This window comes from Vicugna pacos, chromosome 10 (assembly GCF_048564905.1).
Source record: "Vicugna pacos chromosome 10, VicPac4, whole genome shotgun sequence".
In the NCBI taxonomy this organism is placed as follows: Eukaryota; Metazoa; Chordata; class Mammalia; order Artiodactyla; family Camelidae; genus Vicugna; species Vicugna pacos.
Window position 1 is genome coordinate 22,874,915 of NC_132996.1, and position 14,729 is coordinate 22,889,643.

At 47.8% G+C, this 14,729-nt stretch overlaps 1 protein-coding gene across 3 annotated transcripts in view; it reads left to right on the forward strand.

The window, feature by feature from the left end:
* Positions 1–14,729, forward strand: part of TENM4 (teneurin transmembrane protein 4) — a 709,295-nt gene that overhangs the window by 474,932 nt on the left and 219,634 nt on the right. The window lies entirely within an intron of this gene.

The window sequence follows — 14,729 nt, forward strand, 5'->3', positions numbered from 1 at the left end:
TCAAGAGACATTTTCTGTAGGAGGCCTTGGGCTGTAGAAATTAGGCAGAGCAGTGATCATAGTGGTTATGAATATAACTGCTTGATTAAGGTTCTCTGCCGGCTGCATTATTTGTTTCGCAAACCTGAGCTGGGCTGATTGGATTTCTCTCTCTTTCTTTTTTAACATAAGTAGATTCTGAAATTGAAAAAATAAAATATTCCACAGCTGAGAGAAAAGGATTAACTTGGGGAATGAGCCCAGGTGGCGCCCACAGACTGTACACTTTTTGCATTGAAATGAAATCAGCGCCGTCTGTGCCCTTGCTGCAGGGACTTGCTCTGTAAGCCGCGTGTGACACCGTGGAAGAGGGGGCAGGAGCTGGGAGTCGGTCATCCTGGGAGGACGTTGACCAGGGGCGAAGAACTTCAGAAGGCATTCTCAAGTATGAATAATAGTAATAAAATACCGCCAGTACCATTTATGGAGCATCATGGGATGAAGGGTAGAGAGGATACCATAGCCATTAAGAGCATAGGAGTTGAATCAGGCAGATCTGAATTCCAGTCTTGGCACTGAGTAGCTACAGAGCATGAGCAGATTCTCTCCCTGAGCCTCAGTTTCCTCATCTGCAAAACAGACATAATGACAGCTAGCTTTTACTGAGTATTTGCTATGTGCCACGAATGCTCTTAGAACCTTATGTGAATCCTCCCAACGACCCCATGAGTGTTAGCTCCACATTTGATGTCAGGGAAGTAGGGCACAGGAGAGCTGTGCAAGGCCACAGAGCAAGGAAGTGGTAGAGCAAGGATTCAAACCCAGGCTGCATGGCTCCGGAGCCCACACTCCTACCACTCTGCCTTGTGTCCTCATCCACCTGCCTCACAGGACTCTTGGGGAGAGGAAATGGGAAACAAGCGTGTTAGGGATGCTTAGCAGAGTAGCTGGGAGCACAATAAGCCTACAGTACTTTGAGGCCAGTATTAGTACTATGATTACATTTGTGTGGCCTGGGCATTGAGCCGGACACTTCTCAGAGGACTTCAGGAGGACAAATGCCTTTTATCTGTTTCTGGTGTGACTTGGTTCATGGACATTGATGGATGGAATACCTGCCTAAGATCTCCCGAGCTTGTATCAAAAGGAAAAGCCACGTGTGGTCCTTGTCATAAATGATAGAAAGCATCTCTCCTGTAGTATAATTAGCTGGATGCTCTCTGCCTTTTCCCCTGAATGAGGCCTTTTATGGCCTGAGGAGGAGGGTCACAATCACTCAGGCAGGGGTCCCATTCTGCCTTGTGACTTGCTGGGGTTGGGTGGGTGCTCTTCAGCCGAGGTTCAAGGTGTGTGTTTACATGCAGCTTCTAGGGGCTGGGAGGGCACTGGGCCTGGAGTCCCTGCTTACCAGCTCTGCCACCAGGCAAACCTCTTAGCCTGGCAGAGCCTCAGTTTCCCTGTGTGTAAAAGGATGATAACACCTACCTCGTAAGATTGTTCTTCTGGTGTGTCATCAAACAGTAAAACCTTTGGGGTCCCCAAACACCTCATCCATGTAACTATTGACATGATTGTTGTCCATTCAAAACAAAAACATGCAAGAGGTTTTGCGTTTAATAAATTATTCAATACGTAGAGCTCACGTACTTCTGAATTTGTTTTTTCTTCTTCTTTTGCCTCTAGGAGGCTTGATGCCCCCTGGAGTAGACAGGACAGAGAGATCTTTGCTGGGATCTTGGCTTTTTATCATTTCCTAGTGGTGTGACTTTGGGCAGGTTTCTATAAATCAAGATGTCACGTTTCATAAAGTTGCCCTGAACACCGAGGCCTGAGATCTCCCATTAGAAAAAGCCATGGGCAAAGGCACAGCAGGTTTATGAGGCTCAGTTTGCTTGTCTATAAAATGGGGAAATTAAGACCTACCTTTAGTGTTGCTCTGATGGAGTGAGGAAACCTTCCTGAGAGCTTGGCTTATTGTCACATGTCACTAGATATTCACTCTCCTCCCGCTGACAGCCTCCTGGTGTCCAGACCTGAAGACCCTGCATGGGCAAGGGCTTAATTTCATTTCATTCAGCACACATTTACTGACAGCTTAGTAGCCTCTAGAGGGAAGTCAGCTGAAGGTACTGGGAATACCAAGCCCTCGGTGAGAAGACAGATCCGATCTCTGCCCTTGCAGACCTCACAGCCCAATGGGGTTGTAATTCGATGGGATTCTAAGGTGCTATGAGAGGGAATTCATAGTTCACCTCAGCTGAGTCCTGCTGTCTGCCAGTCACTGTGCTAAGGGCCCTACATGGATGGACAGTCTCACTAAACCCCTGAAACAAGACTAAGAAGCAGATAGTTCTATTATCCCCATTTTACAGAAGGAGAAATCAAGACTTTCAGAGGCTAAAAACTCACCCAAAGCCATAGAGCTGTTAAGTGGTGAAACCTGGTTTCAAACTCAATGTTCTCTGACTTTGCACTCTCCTTCCTGGCCACGGTGGCATCAAACTGGGGTCCAGAAAAGATTTGTAGTATGGCCCAGGATGTAAGTAGGGAAAGTGGGTTTGAACCCGAGGCATCTTGAGCCTAAGACATGACATTTAACCACATGCAGTAATTCTAGCAACCTGTCGCTTCATCTTGGCATGTCAGCATCTCTTCTAGGAGAAAGCAGTTTCTTCCAAACTACTGATGGATATAAAAAAGAGGGAAAGCTGTGGATGTGACAGATGAGAATTCACCTCTCCCTCTGCTGGTTTTTAGCCTCCTGCAGAGCCAAGCAATGGGACTGGGTCGAGGGTAGAGAAAGGAAAGCCACCTGATAAACTGCCCTGACCTTCAGTGCTGATGTCTGTTTCAGCAAAATAGGCTCCTCCCTGTAGGATCCTTGAGAGTCATTGCCTTGATTTCCTTTTATGGCCTCTTCAACTGTTGATAAAAATATAAAAAGAGCTTATGCCCACCTCAGTGATCTGCTGTCTCAATTGTGCAGTTTGGAGAGCATCAGGTCAAGTTTAAAGAGAAAGATCAGGGTGCCCAGAGAGCCCAAACTTCCTCATGGCCCCTGAGAACCAGTGGCAGCACCTGGGTGAGAGAGCCTGCCAAATACCCCAGAGAGAGGAGTCATGCTTCTAGACTCACAGCCTGTGGTGTATTAAGATAAGACCTGCACCCTTGAAGCGTACCGTCTGGAAGAAAAGACAGATATGCAAACAAGTGATCGTAACTCAGAGTGAGCCATGGGGTCTAGAAAAGCCCAGAAGAGAGGCTTCGAACCCACCTGGGAGGTGGTGTAAGAAGTGGTCATGGACGGCTTCTAAGAGAAGGGAATTTCTAACCAGGTCATGCCTTTAGTGCAGAAGGAAAGAGCACGTGCAAAGCGGTGATTGTGAGACAAGCAGTGAGCTATTTCATAAGCAGTTTATAATTAGTCTTTTTAACCTTGGAACCTTCCTAAAGAGGGGAGTGGAGAGCTGTAGGTGCAGCCCTGGAGTGCTGGGCTCAGGTCAGATGGCGAGGGTCTTGTCCTATGGGCAGTGGGGAGCCACTGAAGGCAGGGGAGCGACATGATCGTTTTCTTTTAGGAAGCTCACTTCTTGACACTGATGGATGTCAAGTGAACTAGAAGCAGGGTGAGCCTGTGGGCTGGGACCCCAGTGTTGTCTGTGGCCCTGGCCTAGTTATCTACAGATGAAAGCTTGAGTTGAGGGAGTGACAGTCGGAGCGGTGAGATTTCCACAGAGATGTGGAAGGGGAAGCCACAGCACTCGGTGACCATTGCTAAGTTGTGGAACCTGAGAAAGAGGGAGAAGGCAATGGAGATTCCCAGCCGCCTGGTTTGATTGATGGGGCAGGTGATGCTGGCAGCAGCTAGTGATGCTGAGATCAGGGACGAAGAGAGGGAACGGATAGGGGATGGGGAGCAGGGAGGAGTTCAGTTGAGCTCTCTACATATTTCATTAGAGTGGCAGAGGCTGGAAGTTCAGGGAATAGTTTGAGGCTAGTTATTTAAAACTGCTTCATTGACAGGGAGCTCACCGTTTTGAGAGGTAGCCCATTGTAAAGCTTGGAAAGAAGGGTGTCCTGACTTTGAACTGCTGATGCTTCCAGGTACCTTCCTGGCCTTGGCCCTGAATCTTCCTCCTGAAGCCCTGTGGAGTAGATTTGCCCCTTCCTCCACCCTTTGGCTATTTGAAGTCAGCAGTCGTGCTCTGCCCAGGAAATTCCTTCTTTCCAGGAAATTGTCTGGGAGGACAAGGGAAGCCACAAGGAATCAGACTGTCAGAGGCTGGAAGGAACCTCGGGAGATCATGTATAAAAATGAAGGAAACTCCTATTTGAGACACACAGACTGAGGTCCAGAGAGGGGAAGGGATTTTCCTAAAGTCACAGCATGAGTTAATGGCAAAGCTGGGAACAGTTCTTCAGTCCGGGGCTCTTCTATTCCATGTAAGTTGGTGTTTAATTTCCCAGCTATGCATGGCTTAAGTGACGAGACTTGGAAAGCTAATCATAAGGCATGTGGTGTTTCAGTTGGACTCCTAGACACACACTCCTTCTTTAAGCCCTTCCCCTACCCTGTCTTCTTTCCTATCTAACAACATCGGTCCTTTGCTTACCCCCAGAGGAACATGGTTTCTAAACCCCTTACAATCCTGACTAGCTCCAGAGATCCCAGGGGAGGGTCAGCCCCTACAGTGCTGGCATGATTTCTAGTCTACATGCTTCTCCTCTCATCAGCACAACCTGACCATCACCTCCCTCATTCTTAGCGCTCTACCTCTATGAATACAGCCCACTACATTTCCATGAGCTTCTTAATCTGTTCTAGCCTACTGCAGACTCCTGCTGAACTGAATTCCACCTTCTACACTCAACACACACACACTCCTATTGACAGATAAGTTTCCTTGTTGATTTGGGACTTGACCTAACAGTTCATGGGTCAGACCATTTCTGAAAAGGGCAGGAAGGTGACAGTGGAAGGAAGGAAAAGTTACTTGACAAGCAGAAAGCTTTCCCAGGACAAGTTCTGCCCTGAAGTGAACTTTAAGTTGGGGAAAAGCCATGTACCTAGTAAAACCCTGTGGCTGCAGCCAACCTTTTCTGAGCAGTCTGTTCACATTTTACAGGCAGGGGACTTTGTCTAATCCATCTCTGGGTCTCTGGCTCTATGGGGAGTGACCTTTGTGAAAGGAATGAAAGCAGGGAAGCAGGAAGGGAGAGAGGGAGGGAGGAAAGAAGAACCATATTTCTCTTCCTCTCAGTTCATCTTTCTGTATTCTTTGGTGCCCAGTGACACAGCACAGTCCAGTGCATAATTTTCTATGCACATGTTTTGCAAGCAGATGTTCATTCACAAATATCCCAGGTTCATCTGCCAAGAATGATACAGCCTTGATTTTAGAATTGGAGGAGGAGACACCACCTCTTTCTCCTGTGTGTTAGTTGGGTAAACTGGAGCTCAGATAGGTTAAATGCCTTGCCCAAGGTCACACAGCAATTGTTAGCTGATAGGGACAAGTGCAAGAATGAAGTTTGGGCAAATGTTTGTTGATAGTTCTTTCAGGTTCAGAAGGTGGCCCTGCCAAATTATTCATATACACACTTAGATCACTTTTGATGCTCTTGGCTTGGTTTGCCTATAAATTACCATGATCCTGGGAATGGAGAGTAATGCTGATTCCACCTCTAACAGGGACCCTGACACTGCAGTTCCCTCAACTGTCCAGTCAAGGCAGCAGGGTGTCCCTCACCCAGCCGCACCCTAGGAGAGCAGTCATTGCTGGATATGCATTTTAATGAAGCCTGGGATTCTGGTTCACTCTTGAAAGTGCTCCAACATTTGGCTTTAAAAGGCTGGAAGTTGGGGTGAGCCCTCTCAACACCCTTAAAGCTGCCCCTCTGGCTCCAGGCTCCTAGCCTACCCTCCAGGCTCTTGGAGGTGGATGTCAGCCTCTCCCTCTCCCCGCTCTCCCTTCCCCCTCAGCGCCTCACAGCTCTCTGCTCTGGGTACCCAGGTCGCCACACTGTCCTGCTGCCTTAGGAGCCTGTATCTCTCAGCCTGTGGGCCTTTGTCCGTTCCAGTCCCCTGCCAAGAATGCCCACTCGCTCCCCTTTATACACCTCCACCCTGTCTCTACTTCAGTACCCAGTTCAAGTCCTCGCTCTTCCTGGAAGCTTCCTGGGACCACTCTACCTGCTACCTGCTGTAGCCTTGAGGGATGAGGCTCCTGCCTGGGACACTGCCCTGAAGCAGCTCTGCAGAGGATGGGCGCAGGGGAGTGACCTCAGCCTCTCTCTCCTCCCTCCTTTCAGTGACCTGCTGTGCTAATCACTAGCCAAAGCCATCTGGAAGCCAGGGGGCAGGGGAGCCCAGGTGATGCTGTCCTTAGCAGTCAGCCTCCTGTGACAGAGAGTGATTGAAACTGGGGATGGGGGTGGAGCCAAACAGGGAATAAAATCTTGTATTAGCTATTTGCCCATCCTAGATGAACCGACTGATCGCTGACCAGACGGCGTACCCCTTAGGATCACCGGGTCTCATGCATAGCATGTGGCTGGCTTTCCTGGCCCCTCCTGCCAAATGCCAGGTGTGCTTTCCCATCGTAACAACCAGAAAACAGCCCCTTCCACATTTTCGGAAACCTCTATTTGGAAAACCAGTGCACCCTACAATGAGGCTTTGCATTAGTTTTGTAAGACACTGTCCCTCAATACAAATTTCTCACATACAAGCACTTTAACAGTCGGATTGTTCACCCAAAGTTCTGCCCCGACTGCATGAACAAGGGAACAGAAGCAGCTGCCCTGTGACCTTAGGGCACTCTTTCACTCCCCCTCAGGAGCCCTTGAAAGAGTCTCCTCAGGAAGCTCCAGTCCACCTGCCGCTGCTCTAAGGGCCCTCCCCATCTGTGTGTCCATCTGGGGTTTCAGGCTGGGTACATTTAGAATCCCTGCACATTGGCCATGACAGAGAATGAACAGCACAGTAGTAAAAGTGAGCAGAGAGCATGTGTGCAGGGAGGGAACAAACGGGCAGAGAAAACAGCACACAAATGCAGCCCCCGGCCTCATGCTCAGACCGGCGGTTCCAATTTAGACATCACTGTTATTATGCATCCTGAGGCAATAATGATAATGATGATAATAATAATAATAATAATAGTAATAACCACCCTGACTCTTACCTGGGACCCTTCAGTTTGTGAGGTGCTTTCCTAGACTTGTGACAGGTGACGGAGACAAAACTCAGAGAGGTTAAACAAGGGGTCAGGATTATACAGCTCGAAGGAGGCTGAATGGAGGCTGGAAGTCAGGCCACTAGGCTCCGGCTGCCGACTGTGGTGACAGAGCTTTCTTTCTGGCCTCTCTAAATTAGTCGTGGAGGTCAAGGGTCATTAGCTCAGCTCTCAACACCGCTCCAGCACCATCCCGAGTCAGTGGTGGTCGATGGCGTTTTAATGGAAGTCAGATAACTCTTTCTCTTGGCATTCTCTGGCAGCTGGAGTTTTCGTGTTTTATGATAATTAAATACCATCATCCTTCATATCTGACAGTCTTTAGGGCCCGATTAATGACCACCATGCACACTGGGCTGTCATTAGCTCTGCAGCCAGGAGACCTCCAGGCTCCCAGCCTGGCACCCTTTCTCCGAGCCACTGCTGGTCAGGATCGCAGAACCCATTCGGATTATTTGCCTGAGCCGAAGCACTGGAAGTGTACGCCTTTTTCCCTTGAATGTTCTCTTAGAGGAGGATACTGACAGGCTCCACTGGAGTCTTCCTGGCAGTCAAGCATCCCACAGTGTCTGGATCCTGCCTGTAGCCCGCCCCTGCTGGGTTCATTCTCCAGATGGCCCCTGGGCCCCTGGATGGATATGTGTCCCAAACACTAGTGTAAGCATGGTTCTCCTCTGCTCAGAGCCCATCAGGGCACCCCCACCCCCCACTCTCCCAATAAATATCAAGTTCTTTTGTTTGGCACTTCCAGACAACCACCACCTAGGCCTGCTCCCAGTGTCTCCACCGGCTTCCTGCCACTGCCCCGTCACAGCCACCCCACACTACTTGGAGAAGTGCCCCAGCTGGCCTAGCAGCCTCTCTCTCTCTCTCCCTCTCTCCCCCCACCCCCTCTCTCTCTCAGGCTCTGAACCTTCACACATGCATTGTCCTCTGCCCAGAATACTCTTTAGACACAGAGCACATGTCACTTGTCATGAACCCTTCCCCACCCCTGACAGTCAGGCTGGCAGCCCCCTCTGTTCTCCATGGAGTGCCAGTGGGCTGCAGTGTACGGCTAACAAGGATTCCAGTAGCCAGTGCTTGTGGACGCTCACTGTGGTGTGCACCGGCCATTGTAGGCCGTTTCCCCCTATCAACTCATACCGTATGTGTGAAGCAGAGTGGTTAAGAGTATGGACTCTGGAGCCAGACTGCCTGGGGTCAGATTCTGGCTCCATCGCTTATTGGTTCAGTAAACTTGGGCAAACTACTTAGCCTTGCTGTGCCTTAGTTTCCTCATCTGCAAAGTGGGAGTCATAAGAGTACCTTCTTTATTAGAGGTGTCATAAGGATTAAATAAGTAAAGCACTTAGAGGCAGCCACATAGCATGTACTCAATAAATATTAACTATTATCATTTCATGACAGTTACCATTTTGCATAGTGTCTGTTATGTCTGTTATTTTTACTAAACTGTGAGCAGCTTTAAGTCAGGATCCGTATTTGTTTCGTCTCTGGATCTCTGTGTATTCAATATATGGTAGCCCTCCTTCTCTTCCTTTTGTTATGTTACTATTACAAACTCATTTTATAGGTGAGGAATTAGAGACTCAGAGAACTTAAGTGACTTGCCCCAAATCATGTAGCTTGTCAGAGACAAAGCCAAGTCAGAACCTAGGTCTGGGAGACTCCTGAGCTCTGCTCTGGTACCTCCTTTTACATCTGTCCCCCAAACACAAGCTGTTTGTCAAGGCTGGGGCTCATCCTCATCTTAAAACTTGTCAAGTCCCTGCACACAATACAGAGCTGTTTAATATTGCCGGTTGATTGAACAACCTCAGGGGCCCTCTCCTTAGGAAGCACCCTGAACCCAGGACAGAGCGGCACCTGACTTACTCTGAGATGTTTACCTAATGCAGAAAGGGGCCCACATCTTTGAAGACATGGAGACCCCATGTGTCCGCTTTGGTTCTGCATGTCAGGCTGCAGGCACTCTCATTGCTTCTGATCTGCATGTTGAGCTTCAGGCAGCTTCCCGAGACCAGGGCTCCTGGAAGCCAGCAGGTTGTCCAGAATGGGATTCAGTTGTAACAGAAGTGCCACATTTCTGCCAGATACTTTCCTGCTCTTTCTCTCTCAAGGCCTTTTGCTTTGGCACCCCTGTTGTAAATGCTGTAGTGCTGATTGTCATGGTGACAGTTTAGCACTTTATAACTTACCCATTCATCATTGCTTTATCATGACCATGGAATTAATGGTCACTTTTTCTTTTTTTTAGCATTACTGTATTTCAGGCACTGTGCTAAGTACCTTACATACATGATCTCATTTACTTCTTGTAACAGTCCTATCAGGTGGGCATTGCTCCATTTAATGAATAGAAAAATGAAGCTCCAGAGAGATTAAGTGTCTTGATCAAGGTAACACAGTTTATAAGTGGCAGAGCCAAACCTTGAACCCGAGGCTGTCTGACATCAAAGCCTAGTCTCTTTCTATTGCCTACCGCTCCACCCAGGGCTCTGAAGAACCTCAACTATGAGCTCAGTTCAGGAAGATGCAGCCTAGAGGCTTCTAGATTTTTGTGTATATAACATGAAAAATGTCTGAAGTGTTGGAGGGGACCAGCAACTGTAAGTAGATGTGAGAGCTTGTAGGAAGTGAAAAAACAAACAAACAAAACAAACCTTCCTGGAAAACCAGGCTTCTTGCAAAACTCAGATAAGTGAGTGGCCTTTACTGACAGAGGCTTGCAACATAACAATAAAAATGACTGCTATCTGGGCTTGATTCAGAGACATACTTGGTGGCTGTATCTGCGAGAAGAGGGTGTGAATTGGAATTAGAGCACAGCTTTGCAAACGTTCCCAAGCTTACTCCTGGGTAGCAGGAGAAAAGCCATTACTTACGCGGACAAGAGGTCCACCTGCCTGATTTGCTGTCCCCTTCCCACATTCCGTAAATATTGACGGAAGATGTGGGATGAATGGCACACAGGCCCTTCCTCTCAGGACCCAGTAGGGGCCCACTGTGTACTTGACACTTGAACAAAGGACATCGCTTTTCATCTCCAGAAAGTGGTGATGTAGGAATATGTGCACCTTTCACAGGTGCACAGAACAAGGACCAGGAAGGTGGCGTGAATTATAAAAGGCCACCCAGCCAGTGAGGAGAAACCAGAAAAGAGTTCTCTTAGGCCAACTCTATCTCATTCACCATTGTATTCCCAACACCCAGTTTACAGGTCCTGGCACAGAAAGGGGATTCAGTACATGCTCAGTGAGTGAATTGGTTCTGAGTTCCCTCCATAGATGGGGGTATAAACTGGGGAGAATAAGAGGAGAAAAGAAGGCCTCTTTCTAGTCTCTCCCATCTGTCTTCACTCCTGGTCAGTGGAGCAGAGATGAGACTCCATTCAGACCAGAGAAAACCTGGTCCTGGGAAGGTCATGACTTTTTGGGGGCTGTGATTGAGTCCCCACTGCTGAGCCCCAAAATACAGAGCTTTCCCCTAGGGAACCTGGGAGACATCAAAGTCCCCTTTCCTAGTGTTCTCAGAATGGAAGGAAAAACAAAGAGCCCAGCTGAAGCGCCTGGAACTCTGGTTACAGGCGAGTAAGTAAAGGGCTGCTCTGGGCCCATGGCCTTGGGAGCCCAGTGGTCTGTGATGATATTTTGCATACAGAATACTCCCATCAGCCTTGCCTCCTGGACAGACTGCCCAGGCCACTCACATGAGCCATTCGCTCAGTAAACCTAGACCGAGTATCTGCTTGGTTCTAGGACTTGTGATCACAGCACAGAAGGCACAGGGATTTTTGTACCTGCTAGGGGAGGCAAAATGGGGACATAAGCATGCAAGCTCTTGGGGAGAAGGAAAAGGTGAATGGTCCACGTTACCTGTTATTAGCATTCAATGGAGGGGAAAAAGAACATGGTGGGGGGGCGTAGATCAAGGAAGCTTTCAGGGTGGGGTGGCAATTGAGCTGAGCTTCAAAAAATAGAATGGATTTAGACCAGGACACTCCTTACTCACATAGGAGAATTTCCTTTTAGAGGCTTATACTAAAAATGTCATCATTCCAGGGCTCTTGGAAGTGCTTCCAAATAGTTATCAAGCTGGAGCCTGGCGTCCCCAGTTAGTCACAAACAGGTATCCGTAGGCTTGCAGGCCAACCTGTCCTGACCTAGGCCTCAGATGCTTGCTTCTTCGCTGAGGGTCTTCTTCCTGCCTTTGGCCATGGAACCAGATGATCAAGCAGGTGTCTGCATTTTATGCAAAGGCACCATGGTTTGGGAGATAGAATTTAGGCTATAGATTAATAAGAACCATTCACTAATTTTGCAAGCCTCAGCTTCCTCATCTATAAAATGAGAATGATAATAATACTGTCCTCTAGGGGCTGTTGTGAGCATCAGAAAAGTTCAGGCTGGGACAGTATACAAGTATGTGCTCATATACATGCCAGCAGCTCTTAATATCAGTTAGGTGAAATGCCATGGGAAGGTTGATGCCTAGTGAGGGGCCAAGAGCAAGATTAGGTGCCCCTTCTTTGCTGGCCTCCTGATAGCCTTTGGGCAGTAGTGCCCTGGACTGCAGCCAGCAGCCTGAAAGGCCAAGAGAAGGGAGGGCACTCCATCAGCCCAAGAGGCCTCTTCTGCTGCTGGCTTCTCTCCCAGTTTCCAAATGTCTCCATTAAAGTGCTGCCTGGGGACAGCTGGACAACACAAATGACCCAGCATATGCTCACCTTCTCACTGGACCAAGGCTGTCTGTTATCTGAGTGGGACCCTCTGCCTGTTCACCTGGCTCCCAGGTTCTCTCCCCTCCTATCAGGGGGCATCCCTGTCAGCTCTCTTCTGGTCCAGGACCACAGCATGGCACATCTACATTCTGTGGCTTCCTGGGGACCATCTTCATTGGAGTTGAAACTTCAGCCACTCTGTGGCCCCAGCAGATCTCTTGGCCTCTGGGGGAAAGGGGTGGCTGGGAGGAGTGGGGGTAGGGGGGTAGAGGAAGGGAGCAGATGAGAGACAATGCTGGAAAGACATGCATGGATCAAATTCTGAAGGGCTTGATAGACCCCGTGTGGACTTGATCCTGAAAATAGCAGTTTGTAGGAAGGAAGCCATCTGCTCAGATGGGTTTCTGTTTCTCTTTCCCTCCTCGTGCTTCCCAACCTCACTCCCACCAGATTTGCTTTACAACTGGTTGGCATAAAAGATGGGGTTACCTAAAAAGCAGGTGCTTCTTCCATTAAAAATAGCCATAACACTGATAGTGCCTCAGACTTGATTGTGCTTGATGATTTCCAGAAAGCTGTCTCCTGAGTTAAGGAAGAGCACAGCCTTTGGAATATCATACCCGCCTTGGTTTGGACCCTGTACTCACTGACTCTCAGTCTCCTCTGTGAAATACAGGAGACTTGAGGGGAACAAATGAAGTGGAATACTTTGTAAGCTGTGACCTTCAGAAATATTTCCTTCCCATTGATTGCTTCATTTATATCACTGTACCTCTATGATTCCCTTAATAAACCCTTTCCCCCATTTTACAGATGAGAAAACTGAGGCTCAAAGAGGCTATGTAGCATGTCCAGGGCTGTCTTAGATTTAGACCTTCTGAAACTGCAGCAGCAGCCCTGATGACCTCTAAATCACCTTCAGGGACAGTCTTCCCTTTTCTTGAAGAATATCGTAAATTCAAAGTGAAATAGCTTTGTCGTCCTGTCCTGTAGAATCTAAGCTTGACAGATGTCTTTCATTCTGTCTCCATCCCCTTTGGTTCAGATTGGCAGTGTTCCTTCTAGGGTGGCTGACGAGGTCCCTGGTTCCCAGCCATGGTCATCTCATCAAATGGTCAGTCACCCCACCTTTGCTATTCTCTTCCATCTATGCTATCTCATTTTTTGCAGTATGGGCAGGCTGAGAATTTTTCAGGTCTTTAAGTTATGGTTTCTTTTTGCTTAACAGTTCTTTCTTCAATTCATTTCTCTCTTCTTTCATTTTACTCTAAGCTGCCAGGAGGAACCAAGCCACTCCTTCAACGCTTGGCTTCCGAATCTCCTCAGTGAAATATCTCATTTCATTGCTCACAATTTCTACCTTCCACAAAACACTAGAACATGAACACAATTCAGCCAAGTTTTTTGCCACCAAGTAACAAGGATTGCCTTTTCTCCATTGTCCAAGAACATGCTCATTTCTGAGACCTCATCAGAATTGCCCTTAATGTCCAGCTCTATCAATCAATATTCTGTACATAATTATTTATGTTTTCTCTAAGAAGATGGAAGCTTTCTCTACATTTCTTTTTTTCCCCCTTAACTCTCACCAGAATCACATGTAACAGTCCCTCCACAGCAATATAGGCTTTTCCTAGCATGTAGACTCTACCCATTACCCAGTTCCAAAGCTGCTTCTACATGTTTTAGATATTTGTTACAGCATCATCACACTTTTGGGTACCAATTTCTGTCTCAGTCAGCTTGGGCTGCTGAAACAAACTACCAGAGACTGAGTGGCTTAAACAAACATTTATTTCTCACAGTTCTGGAGGCTGGGAAGTGGGAAGTCCAAGAACAAGGTGCTGGCAGAGTCAGTGTCTGACGAGAGGTCTCTTCCTAGTTTGCAGAGGGCCACTGTCTTGCCGTGTCCTCACGTGGCCCAGAGACAAAGAGGGAGAGAGAGCTCTCTGGTCTGTTCTTCTGGGGGCCCTAATCCCATCATGAAGACTGCGCCCTCCTGTCCTCATCTCAGCCTGGTTACCTCCCCTACACCCCACCTGCGAATACTATGACTTTTGGGACTAGGGTTTCCACATGTGAATTTTGGAGAGACAAACACGCGGTCCACAACAGTGGCCATGTGGTTAATAAGTGACAGAATCTAGAATAGAATCCAGTTTTCTGAACTCTTCACCCCCATAATATCCTTAGTTTCCAAAGCCTAGACTTTGCATGAGCATAGCTTATGTGAATGGTACTTAAGATTTACCTCCAGGACTTGCCTCATTTGTGGCATCACAAATAGAAGAAATAGAAACTATTTCTTTGTGGATAATATCCACTTAGCCACATGCCCTTGGGTAGGGCACTTCACCTACCTGCTCTAAGTTTTCCATCCATAAATTTGGAGAAGATAATACCTATTGCTCCAAGTAGTTGAAAGAGTAAATATATTTATCTTAATTCCCTCATCTGTAAAATGGGGATACAAACAGTACCTGCTCTGTAGTAAATTGTGAGGATTAGATGAATTAACACAGGTAGAGGGCTCAGAAGAGTGCCTAGCACATGGTAAGTGCTCCAGAAATATTACCGGTGGTTTTTAATTCCCCTAGACACCAGCATGGCTCACTCTCTTTACTCAGAAATCACCTTCTCCCTGAGGCCATCACTGGCCATCCGATCTAAAGTTCCACCACTGCCCCCACTTACACAGGCCACAGTCCCCTTCCCAGCTTCATGTGTTCTCAGATGTATCACCATCTCAGATGTATCCTGCTTGTTTCATTTGCTGTGGCCCACTATATTTA